Source organism: Xyrauchen texanus, chromosome 50 (genome assembly GCF_025860055.1).
Source record: "Xyrauchen texanus isolate HMW12.3.18 chromosome 50, RBS_HiC_50CHRs, whole genome shotgun sequence".
NCBI lineage: Eukaryota > Metazoa > Chordata > Actinopteri > Cypriniformes > Catostomidae > Xyrauchen > Xyrauchen texanus.
The window spans coordinates 13,754,862-13,768,645 of NC_068325.1; the positions used below are offsets into that span (position 1 = coordinate 13,754,862).

General features: G+C 39.9%; 1 long non-coding RNA gene across 1 annotated transcript in view; it reads right to left on the reverse strand.

Annotated features, from left to right (window-relative positions):
- The window catches only part of LOC127641166 (uncharacterized), a 37,120-nt gene extending 23,670 nt beyond the window's left edge, over positions 1–13,450 (reverse strand). The window contains exon 1 of the long non-coding RNA XR_007970148.1: positions 13,331–13,450. This is a non-coding gene — a long non-coding RNA (uncharacterized LOC127641166). The remainder of the gene's footprint in view (positions 1–13,330) is intronic.
- Between the last annotated feature and the right edge of the window lie 334 nt (positions 13,451–13,784).

Below are 13,784 nucleotides of genomic sequence, written 5' to 3' on the forward strand. Positions count from 1 at the left end.
TGGTGGTCTCCGCGGGGTATTTTCCCCCTGAAAGAATAGGAGTTGGAAAAGAACGCCTTCCCCAATGCGTGTGATAGCATTAAGATGACCCCAGCCGCTTTTATTCTATGTGAGAAATGCTTGGCACATCGCTTTGTTCCCTCCATCCAGGATGCCGGGAACCTAAAACGTTTTTGATGATTTTTTATGGGGCATTGGGGAAGGGTACGTCTTACGCAGCCTGTTGCTTTGGCACGCAACTGCCTGCCCGCATCTGCATCAGCAGCGCACGTACACGGTTCAGTGCATGGCATGATTGAGTAGGGACCCCTAGTGTCGCTTCACTCGACACAAAGTCGAAGTGTGCGACAGACGGGGAATGTCTAGGTTACTGTTGTAACCTCCATTCCCTGATGGAGGGAACAAGACGTTGTGTCCCCCCGGCCACAATGCTGAACCGAGCCACTGTAACGGCCGAACCTTATTCTCGGCTCCTCAGTGCAAAACCTGAATGAACAGATGCATGATTCCCCCGCAAATTCTGTCTGCCAAATTCTCATTGGCCTTTTCAAGTTCAGAGGTAACCGAGGCTTTGAAGACAGTCCCCAAGTATCGCTTGGGGACTGTCGCAATGAGACATTGTGCTTCACTCGACACAATGTCTCATTCCCTCCATCAGGGAATGGAGGTTACAACAGTAACCTAGACGTTTTCCTGTATTATCACTATGGTTTCACTACAAGTATCATGGTTAAAATATGGTTTCTGTAGTTAAACCATGTTACATTTATTGTGAGGGAACACAAAACTATTGCGAGGGAATGCAAACTATTGCATTTCAACACAAAACTTATTGCGCTGGCACCCAAAACTATTTCAGAAAAAAACATCCCGCCCCATTCTTTAAGGGGCTCCTTACAAAGAGCAACCTCTTGAGCAATAACATTTTGTTCTGGGCATAGTATGAATTGAATGTTTCCACAACGTATATGTTTATGGCAAATTTATATTTCACTGCAACGATTAGGACATCTAAATGAAATGTTTTATAGATAACATACAGCTCTGGTACATTCAACTATATAGATGTCTTTATTGGTCAACTGGCATAAATGCAAAGAATGGGTCAACTCAAATGTGTTCAAAGATTTTGCAGAAAGGTTGCAGCGATTGTGCGCCCAGAAGAGTGAGCCAAAACTAGCGCTTGCACACACATTTTACAAAACCCTTTTCAAAGCAGCTGTCCAACTTTCTCAAAAGTTGCAGGAATACACTTTTGTGGCATTACATGACTCTTTGAACAATGTTTATCTGTGCAGTTTCCTCCTCACTCCTAATGAAATTTCCCGTCTTGAAGTTGAAGCCCCCTCGGGACAAGTACATGCGACAGATCCCACATTGTTCATTGTTGTTGTGCTCTTCTTATTGTTGAAAAAAGCCCCTGAAAACAAGAATCTGCACCATGGTGTGGGCTACAGAGAGAGAATGACAAAGATTGCATGCTGGCACCCTTTGATCTCTGTCTTGGGAGACTTTTATATGGGGGTGGCACTGCTGTTTTTTGGAGACTTTTTGGAGAGAGAGACCATCCTTAAGGGCCGTACCGAGCCTTGTACACATGAGAAGTGTGAGTTATTTATTTGCTGTGTCTGCTGCCCACCTCACAGGCCTCTAGGGGAATGTTCCCATCCTTTCGCTGTGCCCCGAGGCCACTCGTGATTCTGTGGGCAGCTGCATTGTTAAAATGCAGAGGAGAGAAACTTGGATATCCCAGAGGCATTTTCTCCCAGTCTCTTTTTCTCTGTCTCTCTTTCTCTTTCTCTCTGTGTCTCTCAGAAATGAAGGAAAGAGACCATGCCGAGCCTCATCCTTGTATTATAGGCAAACAAACATTGCCCTAATGTTGGAGATGTGCTTGGAAAACCATAGGCCAGCCAGTCTAAATACCAATTGTTTGTTCACTGGTTATTCCCCCCTGCGCCTCTCTGGATTCTGTTGCTTATTTAACCTCAGTACAACCTTTTCTCAACGTTCAAAAAACAGTATGGGGGTCACACACTAAACACGGCAGGCAGAGAAACATACAGTGTCCTAAAAAAATAAACCATCACTTTCTATTAATGTACACACACCGTCGCCTGCAATGCTATGGAACACAAAAAAGTTATATACTGTATATACGTATATATATGTAAATATATATAACAAATGAATCTAAATGTATGTTGACTTCCAAATTTAAGCAGTCAGTACAAATTCCAATAAAATTTAAACATTCTTGATTCCAATTTTAATACCACTGAAAATAAAATGTATATGCCACTGAACACAAAGTTAAATATTAATGTAAATAATAAATTAACTTAAAACAATGTCATGTAGCCTTTAAGTACTTCTGACTTAATCAAATTTTGCTTAAAAATTAAAGAGATTTTCCAGGATAAATACAGGTTAAGCTCAATCGACAGTGTGTTGATTACCAAAAAAATTATTTTGACTCGCAAAAAAAAAAAATATATATATATATATACGTTACAGTGAGGCACTTACAATAGAGAATGGGCCCAATTTTTGGATAGTTTAAAGGCAGAAATGCAAAGCTTTTAATTTTATAAAAAACACAAATAAATTCTTCTGTTAAAACTTGTGTATTGTTTGATATATAAAATTTTTTTAATCAAATTTTAACAGTCGTTTTACGGTTTTAGTGTTTATTTACACTGTTACATCGTCATGCCAATGACATTGTAAAATTGGATATAACTTCGAAGCAATACATTTTATCACACTAAAAATTATGTTAACGTGCATATTGTTTACGTTTTGTGACTATTCTTTTTAAACAGCATGTATTTTAACGTTTATGGATTGGCCCCATTCACTTCCGTGAGCTTAACTTGTATTGAACATGGAATATTCCTTTAGCCACAATGAAAATGACACGTGTGGCATCCAAACTACGCGGTGATGGAGAGCATTTTCAAAAGTCAAATCTTTTGGTGAAGGAAAACACCATTCTAGTGTTGATGAGTTGCATAAACGCAGCGAAATCAATGTTTTCAATAGAGCTGTCAAAATTAACACGTTATCGCATATGATTAATTGCAAAAGTTCTATTGCAATTAATTCATTTACCATTGATAAAGCATAAACCAGCATAAACACGAGTCGGATCAGGGCGGAACCTTTGTGTCATGTCGAAATCTCTGCCTGGAGTCATAACACTGGCGCAAACACCACAACACACACACAACAGAGATTCAGTGTCAGTGATCAAATGATGGAGAAAGGACCTCTTAACACTATGTGTTGTACCAAACGATGGTACTTGTGATAGAATTCAAGTACTTTTCAGCCTGTTATGTGCAATTTAATTACCACAGAAGCACGTCATGTCTTAACTAATTTTATCTGCAGCACTTTTCATGGTAAGTTCAAAGCGCCGCTTGACATGAATGAAGAATGCGGCTTTAAGATTGCTGTGGCAAAGCAGATAGCCACAGTCTGCCAGCTGAATAATATTGTAGAGGATGAACCGTATGGAGGGGCTATTTATTTTAATTAGTCATCCTCCCACTTAGATTTTGGGAAACATTTAATGTTACTTAAATCGGTACTATTTAGTGCATTTCTATCTTTATACTGTGGAAGGTTTTGTTTGGAAAATGTTCATCATTATGTTGTTATATATTGTTCTGTTTTCTTTCCTTAAAAGCAAATAAATGCATTTTGACAGGAAAAAATTAATGAGTCAAATTTCACTCATTAAAACATTTATCGACTGACAGCATGAGCTTTCAAACTAAAATGTATGGGCGTGGATGTGGTCTAAGTAAGTGGTGTTTTTCAGGTATCTAACAGCAGTATCAAGTATTCAAGTAAACATTCAAAAATTGAAAGAATGTAATTTACATTTAATTAAATGTAAAATAAAACTAATTTGCATAGTCTTCAGTGCATTATAAGTAATGGAATAATACAGATATTTTATGAAAATTAGCTGCATTGTTTAATTTTTTCCCTTTTTCTTTTTATGCTTATCTTTGTGTTCATGAAAGATTGTAGATGGCTATTAAAAATACTAAAGTTATCTAGCCATGACCTGTAAGTGGTTACATAAATACCTCGCCAAGATGGACAATTGGACTTAGAGGTGCATGTCTGCAAGGCATGAGTGCTGCATGCGAGCATTCGAAAGCTGCCGGATAAACATAAACTTCCCTGAAGGGGAAAAACACAAAGTAAATAATCTAGGCAGGGGAAACAGGGAACAGGACCGACCGGACTGGGCTACAGGAACCAGGGAAGGAGGAAACAGACCGACAGACAGGACCGACATGAGAGAACCAACAAGACAGGAAACAAGACGAACTGGCACTGGACAGCAAACATAAGGAGACTAAAATAGGGAGAGAAATCAACAGGTTAACAAGACAGGGCAGGTGTGACTAAACTAATAATGGGCAAACAAGAAGGCGGGGTATGACGTAAGACTGAAAGACACGCGGCGATACAGAAACAAATCAAAGCCACGTGTTCTCACAAGACAACAAAACACCCGAATGGCATGAGCGTACATCGCCAAGACAATAAGGCAATATACGCCCATGGCAACCGACAAACAAGATGAGAGAATGCATAGCAATGCTAAACAAAACCTGACACTAAACGAAACCTGAGCGTACATCACGAGGCAAACGTACACAATGTACTCGTGGGCAGTTGTGGCTCAGTTGGTAGAGCGGGTTGGCCACTAATCGCAGGGTTGGTGGTTCGAATCCTGGCCCACACGACTTATCACCATAAATACCAATAATTTTGACATTCCCTAGTCATCCAAAATGGAACCCACAGATGATCGGATGATGAAGAGGGAACTTGAATAAATGTCAGGGGGAAGGTAATGTAGTTGAGAAGAATGAAGGAGGTGCCACTGCCCCTAGCATGCAGGAGGGTGCAGAGGAGGTGGTTTGTCGTTTCGACTTCTGCAGGGATGAGATAGGGACTTGGCCACACCTCAGGGGGTGAGGCTAGCCAAATCTGTACTTTTTAAATGCAAACCGTGAAAGCTTTTTACCTCCCAGTCTTCATTATTTAATGGATTTTGCCAGTACCCTCCAAATGCATCTGATAAATATAAAGGACTTGACTGAGAAATGACTGCGGCAAAATACACCAATCAATCTTCACACTCCATACTCCATACTATCTATTGTGCAGACCTCTGATCCTTGTAATCCATCCTTCACGTTTACGAGCTACTTTCCTTCAATTTAGTTCACTAGAGTCTCTGGTTTTGCTCAAGCAAGCCTGTTTCCCATTTCTTAAGAGATATTGCATATCCTGTCCACTATTAACTTCTACTGGAAACAATCCAACAGCCTGAGAGACTACACATGAAAACATTTGTTCTACATTCTGCATTCTGAAATGTATGGACAACCACTAAATCATTTGAGGTGGATCAGTATGTGGAATTCATATGATTTCTCAACCAAAAAAATTCAAAATATACTGAGCTTTCCATTTCAGATATTTTTGCAATTGTCTTTGGTGAAAATTTTGTTGCACATTTTAACCACATCCAAATGCAAAAGATTGACTTCATCTTCATCAGTACTATACAAAAATAAGCAATGGCAGTTTTATATAATGATTACTGCAAGTGGACGTATGTAAACATTTTGCAAGGTGGTAGGAGGCCGAAAGGGGAGGTCGGATTCTCTGAAGATCTATTAGCATAGAGGGAGGAATGTGCAGCTTCCTTGTTTAGTTGTTTTGCTTAAATCACCTTTACGTTCAAACATTAGAGGAAACCAACTCCCTGCCATCCCTGATGATTAAAACCAGCTTTGCTCCTGACCCCTGCCTTGGTCCATATGTGCAAAGGGGAAGTCTTCTGGGGGCTTTGACCCTGACCTCATAAAATTTGTTCTTTCCAGAGTAGCAAAATTGTTTGAACAGGGTTTTGTATGATCTGTACATTTTAGTGATGGTGTATTTTGTAGGCATCAGAAACAATGAAACTTTATGCATAGTCAAGCCAAAGTATACATGACACAACGAGTAACTAAATATTTGAAGGAATGTCGACAAATATGCCTGGTTAAATGCACGTCGTTAGCCACTTCTGTCTTTTGGAACGTGAATACGGACAACGGCAAGGCCAATTGTGGTCCGATTTAGGTGTATAAATTCTGGATGAAGTCGAGCTGCAATTGCAGTATCTAGATCTGTTAGTCTGACTATGCAAAAATTGGACTTGAATGATTACAGTCAAACTAAACAACTTTTTAAGTGCATGTGTCTGTTGATACTGAATGAGTCTGTTGATTAAATGCATAAGTGACTGCATTCATGCTACCACAACTATCCTTACATATGCTGGGTTTTCTTTTTGCATTTTAATTGTTGCTTTGTGACCCCATCACACCCTAGTATCATTAGCCCATGAAATTTCACAAGTTGAACAAGCATTTGCGATTGAAATTATATGTCCAGTAGATCAGTCTCAATGGGTCTCTTCTGATAGGGTTGCAGACAGCAAGGAAAACCAATGCTAAATGCAAATCTTTTGTTGATGATATCCAATTAAAAGTGAAATGAGTAAAAGAGCCGGGACTGGAATAGCCCCTGATTCACTAAAGGAATTATGCAGATTAGGCAATGGTGCAAATGCGCCCACAAAGTCGCTACTGATTGCAATTTTCTCACACATTTCTGATCATGCAGGCCAATTCTGTGCGCTATATAGAGGAAGGACCACCGTTATCTGATATACTCTGGCAGGACTGAACAGCAACACAGACCACTGTGATCCCGACATCTGAATCACATGCCGAAGTGCGCTTGACTACATTGTGCATCTGAATATATGCCAGATTATAACACCCTTCTCCATTTGTTTATAATGCTCGTCTCCACCATTTTGTTTATTATTTGATGAATCAATGTTGATATGATCGTTATAAAATGCACACTTTTCTTTCAAATAAAATTTATTTTAATAGCGCAATGTTAATTGTGGCAGGCAATTTTTGTGAATGAATCACAATAAGTGGTGCTGTCAGTCGATATTTTTACATTTACATTTACATTTATTCATTTGGCAGACGCTTTTATCCAAAGCGACTTACAAAAGAGGAAGAACATCAGCGAATCATCTTAGGGAGACAGTGGTACAAAAAAAAGTGCCATATTACAAAGTTTCACTATCATCATAATAGTATACAAAACAGATTTAAGTGCAACAAGAAATGTAAATATATATATATATATATATATATATATATTTTTTTTTTTTTTTATTGACCGGTTAAGTGCTTTTGGAAAAGATGTGTTTTTAGCCGCTTTTTGAAGATAGAGAGTGAGTTAGCTTCCCGGATTGAGTTGGGAAGGTCATTCCACCACCGTGGTATGATGAAACTGAAAGTCCGGGAAAGTGTTTTGGTGCCTCTTTGTTTTGGTACGACAAGGCGACGTTCCTTAGCCGACCGCAGGCTTCTGGTGGGAACGTAGCTCTGCATAAATGTTTTAAGGTATGCTGGAGCAGACCCAGTGACTGTTTTATATGCCAGCATCAGGGCCTTGAATTTAAAACGGGCATGAGCCGGCAGCCAGTGGAGAGAGACAAAGAGTGGTGTAACATGTGCTCTCTTTGGTTCATTAAAGACCAGACGTGCTGCTGCATTCTGTATCATTTGGAGAGGTCTAATAGCACATGCAGGAAGGCCTGCAATGAGAGCGTTACAGTAGTCCAGTCTAGTTATGACAAGGGACTGAACGAGCAGTTGTGTGGCATGTACAGAGAGGAAGGGTCTTATCTTCCTGATATTGTAGAGTGTAAATATACAAGATCTTGCAGTTTTTGAAATGTGGTCTGTGAAATTTAGCTCATCATCAATGGTTACCCCTAGATTTCTGACCGTTTTGGAAGGCGAAACTGTAGTTGGACCCAGCTACACGGTGATGTTGTGTTCAACAGCCGGGTTGGCTGGAAAGACAAGGAGTTCGGTCTTGGCAGGGTTGAGTTGAAGGTGGTGTTCCTTCATCCAGGCCGAGATGTCTGCCAGACAGGCAGCAATTCGAACGGTCACTGTGGTGTCGTTGGGCTGGAAAGACAGGTAGAGTTGCGTGTCATCAGCGTAGCAGTGGTAAGAGAAACCATGTGACTGGATGATGGGTCCCAGTGATGTTGTGTATATGGAGAAGAGAAGTGGCCCAAGCACTGATCCCTGAGGTACCCCAGTAAGTAACTTGTGTGGCTTGGATACTTCCCCTCTCCATGCTACCTCAAAGGACCTTTCTGAGAGATAAGAGTTGAACCAGTCAAGCACAGTTCCAGTGATACCCAGTTTAGAGAGGGTGGAGAGTAGGATCTGATGGTTGACTGTGTCAAAGGCAGCAGAAAGGTCCAGCAAAATCAGAACGGACGATCTCGATTCAGCTCTCTATTTTTCATAGTTAATCGCGATTAATTGCAGATTTTGAAAGTGCAGAAATGTGACTATATATACATATTTTCTTCTCAAAATACATTTATTTCCATCTTATGTAACAATATAATGCTTTATTTACATTTTCCAAACAAAGCCTTCCACAGTATAAAGGCAGAAATTCACTAGAATAGCACCAATTCAAGTAACATTTCCCAAAGTGTGAGTTTGACTAATTGAAAGAACTAGTCCCCCAATTGGTTGCATATTCATTGCAATGGGCATTAAATCTCTTAAACTCTCATCCTCCACAATATTAATCTGCCGGTAGACTGTGGCCATTTACTTCTTTACAGCAATCGTGAAGCTGCGTTCATGATTTGCGCCAGGACGTCAACATTAGCATCAAGCGTCACTTTGTTCTCCACATGAAAAGTGCTGCAGACATCTCATTTTGTGTTTTTGTGATAGTTAAGACTTAGGTTAGGGTTAGGGTTAGGTTAAGTTGGAACCTTTGCGATGTGTCCATCCGGGTCATTACACTGACGCACATGCACACACAACAGCTATTTGTATGTACAAAACAAGCACAGATTAATTAGGTTAATTTTGACATCTCTAATAGTAAGAATAATTTGCATAGAAAGGAGGCCTGTTCTCATAGAAAAAAATGACAATTAATTAATTTAAATAATCAAGATGCAGGTCAATTTCAGTTGTGATTGTGGAAGCTTACATTAGATTGCATGTGGTTAGTGAATAAGGTTTTTTGCACTGATATACCACACGCAAAAGTGCAGCAACTGTTGAGTGAATTCTCTCCATGGTTGAAATCCATGTTACTTGGTATATTTGGCTCATCCCTGAAAACTAAGGACAAAAGTATGCAAGGTAAAAAAAATACCACCCAGAATACATTAAATACATTAATGGAATGTTTGCCATTTGATGTCAAATCAGGGCTTGGATGCGATCTTTGGTTGGGCACTTGTATGATTGGGGGGGCAACATTGATCGTTTCGCTGTTATTCTGGGGGTCAGAGTTCTCCTTGATCATTTTGCTATCAGTCAGGGCAGGGGCATCAGAAGTTTCTGGGGGGAGGGCTTGAGGCAAATATCGGAGGCAGCCTCCCCAACCACCACCCCCTTAGACCCGGCCAATAAAATCTGGTTCCTGAAGCAAAACCAGTTGAGAACCAGTAAGTGCTTCCTGTTGCAATTGTTTGGATAAGGATTTATCTTTAACCAAGTCTTGTTTAATCAAGACCTTTAGCATTCCTACATTATGTGTACACTGAAGATGGGTATGCTGAAGACATAACTGAATATTGCAAAAGGTGTTTAAAATGACACATAAAAGCATGTCAGATCTCATTACATTGTCAAAAACACCCCATAAAAAATCCCTTTGTAGTCACCCAGGCAAGCAGCACATTCACCACCTTTAGAAAAAAACAACAACACCCCGATTACTTTCATGACTAATGCTGTTTTTAAAAAGAACAGAAAGAGGATCACAAGATGTTTTCAGACGTCCTTGCTGTGCTAACTGAGAATGCCAATGTGTCTTTTTTCATTTGCTTTACATTTCAAATGACAGCTGAGGAGCCAGACGGGCAACTTGCTCTGGTGTCAAGCACCTCGGGTGCACAAAGGGCCGCGACTGCCGTTGCCTGGCAACAGCGGAGAAGCAGTCGGCACGAGCTAGAAGAAAGGGGATCCCTCTCTGTAAATGTGTATGCCATCGTGCTTATTCATGCTTTTGTTCAGCATGTATCCTATCCCATCCTATGTAGGCTACAGTAGGCTACACATTATGCTTTCATAAGGACCAGACTCAAAAACAACTACCGCACAAACATGAGTATGATGACTATACATTTGCAACCCCATATACACTCTATAACATATATAGGCCTATTTGCACCCTATTGTACCATAAATATGTATAATTGTAGTATATCTTGGCTATGTTTTATATATATATGTACAGCTTTATGTATTTTTTGTCCCTTTTGTTCTGATGCTGCCTCTATTCACCCGAGCATCTGCAGTCACAGATCTGTGTGGGGGATGACGGTAGAGGGGTAGTTTCCAAATGACTTGGCTCAAAGCTACATAGGCTTTCATAATCAGACTGCAAACTACAGACGCACAAAGATGAACATGAAACTTGTGCCAAAATGGATCCATGGAGATAACACACATCATTCACATTACTTTTGCATGCAAATTTATTTCATGGCTTGGTTTTGTATTATCATGTGAATAGAATAATGACCAAAACGCACCACATGATCTATACATTTTGTTTATTTGAATTCTATTGTCTCATATTTTTTCTACATTTGAGTATGCAACCATTCCCACTTTATATTAGGTGTCTATAACTACTTGTACTTAAGCATTTGAAACAATGTACTTATTAAGTACATATGTGTTGTTGCATTGTACTTACATTTAAAGTACCTGAATTTAATTATATCTGTAGTTAGATGTTTAACCTTATCCATAACCTAAATATATCCTTAGATGTTTAACCTTATCCATAACCCCTAAACCTAACCCTACCCCAACCCTTCCCCAATGCCCTAAACCTAACCCTACCCCAACACTTACCTTACACCCTAAACATAACCCTAACCTAACCCAACCCTGCCCTACACCCTTAACCCTAAATCATACCCTACCCCAATCCTTGTCTTACACCCTAAACCTAACCCTACCCCAACCCTTCCCCAACTCCCTAACCGTAAACCTAACTTCACCACAACCCTTGCCTTAAACCCTAAACTTGACCCTACCCCAACTCTTTCCCTACCCCCTAAACCTGTCCCTACCCCAACACTTGCCTTACACCGTAAACATAACACTAACCCAATCCTTGCCCTACACCCTTAACCCTAAATCATACCCTACCCCAATCCTTGTCTTACACCCTAAACCTAACCCTAACCCTTCCCCAACTCCCTAACCGTAAACCTAACTTCACCAAAACGCTTGCCTTAAACCCTAAACTTGACCCTACCCCAACCCTTGCCTTACACCCAAAACATAACCCTAACCCAATCCTTGCCCTACACCCTTAAACGTAAATCATACCCTACCCCAATCCTTGCCCTACACCCTAAGCCTAACCCCGATCCTCGCAAATCTGAATCTTGTAAGAATTTTGCAGAACAACATGTAGTTACACAATAAATAAATTATATTCTATGTATTTTAATGTTAGTACAAAATAGTTAAAGACACCTATTAAACAGTGGGACCAAAACCATTTTCCCCTAACATTCTGAGCAGATTCCATTCTATATAGCTCTCCACCTGAGATGTTTCCCTTTAAATTAATCTCTGAATATCAGTTGAAGAACTAACATTGTGAATGTGTGCGCTCCTCTATTCATGCTGAAGTACATCTGTTCCATTAACACAACACCTTAATTCAATGAATCTTTTCATTTGAGCCCCTCTAAAGAGGACTGTTAGAAGTCCTCTTGATTAGAGGACTAAAATGCTCCTTTTGATCCAGAAGTGGGCATTGTCCTTCTCTCTCTAGTCTTTGAGGAAGCAGAGCATTTCACCAGTGGTGCCGAGCTGAGTCCTTCTCTATCTCACTGCCAGGCTGACTGTCTTACCAGATAAAAATAGGGGTGCAGAAACAATCAGTACTGCACTTAGGTGCACTTACGCAACAAGCCATCTGAATACACAGCATGTAGCTTAATGACACATTATATTCTGGGAATATTGTGACATTTCCTTCTTTCTCGCCAAAAGTAAACAGTACCTGCCCTTGATGTCATAACTGCTTATTGGTACACTAAAGAAAATTACAGCTTATTAAGCAATTCTTCTGAATCTTTAGTCTGGTGCACATTATCCTTTTAAATGTGATGTCAACCTTGTGTAATAATAACCCTGCAGAAAAGAAAATGCTATAACCAGCATACATTGGTTTGCTGGTCTTAGCTGGTCTCCCAGCCTTTGGTCAGTTGGCTGGTTTTAGAGTAAAGCATATCGCTAAGATTTCTAATTTAGAACTTTTTATCTGGAAAGCATCAGAACATAATTAACATCTGCTAAACTTCTTAAAAAGACCAGATTTTCAAACATACTAAATTAATGTATTATCAACATCCGAGACATACTTATTGACATACGTCTTATATACGTACTGCATATGAGGAAACAACATGAAAAATAAGTCTTTCAGATGTAAACACACACATTAAATAGATGTCTGGATGATGTGCGTGTGCTGTCAGGATGGCTTGTGGCCTTTTCAAGCTGAAGGCCATCTTGGCCAGGTTGGTTGACAAGCTAGACAAGCTAAGACAAACAAAACATCTTAGGTTGGTTTAAGGTTTTATTTTATAAATTTATTTTTAACAGGGAACAAAGTCGTTTTCCGAAAAGATGTTTTACATGCTGTATCACTATTTTATTTTTATCTGACTAGCCTAGGGATAATTTCGACAACACTCACTTAGCACATTATTAGGAACATTATTTGATGCCCGATGTGGTATTCTGTTGTTGTAGCCTCAAGGTTCGACATGTTGTGCATTCTCAGATGCTATTCTGCTCACTACATTTGTACAGAGTGGTTATCTGAGTTAACGTAGCCTTTCTTTCAGCTCGAACCAGTCTTAGTTGTATCTGCATAGTATGTTAGGATTGGACAAAGTATTTGTATCAAAACAATGACACACATCTCCTTTTTTCCACAAAATATTTCACTACGCATAGCTTTGCACTGTTGAAATCGTGTTTATATAGGGACATTTTAAATCTCCAAGTCAATGGAATTTCATCTACTTGTGCTTTAGCTCTTTGTTGCTTTTTGCACTATGCTGGAAGAGCTGCAAAGCACTCATTCGGGACAATGAAAGTTATTCACAACACTTCCAGCCTACCTCCGTCTCCTCCAGTCCACACTCGGCGATGAATCTTGGCCAGACCTAATGTTGAGTATCTAAAAAGAGCCGGCTGGGTGTGTGGGTGTATTGAGTGGAGTTCAGGCCAGGAAGTTGCCTACACAGCCCTCAGTCTGAGTCAATTTTCACAGAGCTACATTAGGACAAAGCGTTTGAATATCCGACTGTAAAAAGCAGAGTCTGATGCAAACTCACACTCTCCTCAACCCTCCTTGACCGCTTTCCCTATACGCCCCCTCCACCTCCACATCACATGCTTCTACACGGCTCAAATCATAGCCTATCAGGCTTGTTCTTGGTCAAAATAAACATGTTGAAGTGGGTGCATTTTAAACACTTGAGCATATACATTGGGGTTTGAAAGTCGACAGTTCGCTTGAGAAAATGTTTGTTTTGCATGTTTCTAATTTAAAACCATTTTTGCCATTGCAAA